The sequence below is a fragment of the Etheostoma spectabile genome, chromosome 3, assembly GCF_008692095.1.
Source record: "Etheostoma spectabile isolate EspeVRDwgs_2016 chromosome 3, UIUC_Espe_1.0, whole genome shotgun sequence".
Classification (NCBI taxonomy): Eukaryota; Metazoa; Chordata; class Actinopteri; order Perciformes; family Percidae; genus Etheostoma; species Etheostoma spectabile.
In genome coordinates, this window is record NC_045735.1 from 29,598,971 (window position 1) to 29,600,095 (window position 1,125).

Genomic DNA, 1,125 nt, shown 5'->3' on the forward strand with positions numbered 1-1,125 from the left:
GAGTACAGTAACAAAGTATTTGTACTTTGTTACTTCCCATCTCTGTCTGTATCCACAACATTCTACTTTTGGGATTGCTGTTATGCTGTAGGAAATTCCGCTGGATTTATGACTTTTCGACAATGTCTGTTTCCTTCCCTTTGGTTTGTGTCGGAATTTTGAACTTCGAAGGACTTCTGAGGACTATGGTTAACTGCTCCTCAGATCTATGCAGGGTACATCCAGACAGCTAGCTAGAATATCTGTCCTTTCTGAGTATTCTGTTGCACAACTAAAACAACTTTTGAACGTACACGTTCCACCAAAACAAGTTCTTTCTCAAGGCTATTTTGCCGTGGCCCCATGTGTAGCTTAGCACCGCCCATGACAATTGCGATTGGTTTCAAGAAATACCAATAAAACAGACCACATTTTTAAGCCCCTTCTGGATTGCTACATGGACTAGCCAGACCCTCCTCGGCAGCGTGTGGAGTATGGTCTGGCAAAGCCTAACTGTGTCAGGGCAATAAACTCTTGGGTACTCATTTTGGTATCTGGGTCTGAAACCATATCCACAATCTTACATTTCAGTTATAACTCCGTTGTTCCAATCATGGTCACAAGCAACCATAAGATATATCTAAAATATAGAATATTTATTGAGCATATGTTCAAGGTTTATTACAACATAACTAGTATTAAGCTATATCACAGTGACTACACAGGAAAAAGCACATTACTACACTACAACATGCATGCTAACAACCACTGCATCAAACAATGAATGATTGAATAAATGGTTTATTTCGTGTCTGATGCTTACACGGCCCATCTATTATAGGTTCATTCAGGCACGTTTCAATGAAACCCTTTCAAAAACAAAACATTGGTTGTGAGTGGAACAACGGAGTTATAAAATAACGGCGTTACTCTTTTCAGTAACGAGTAATCTAATTGACTACTCTTCCCATCTTAATAACGCCACCATTACTGCTGAAAAATATAATCGAAGTTGTTTTTTTCACCAGACCAACTAGATCTCTAAGCCAAGAGGCAAAAGTCTTATTTTCTTCCTTGGTTAGTGGACCGTGCACGAGACAAGGGCATAAATGCTAAAAATTAGCTGAGGTTGAGTAAAATTTCATG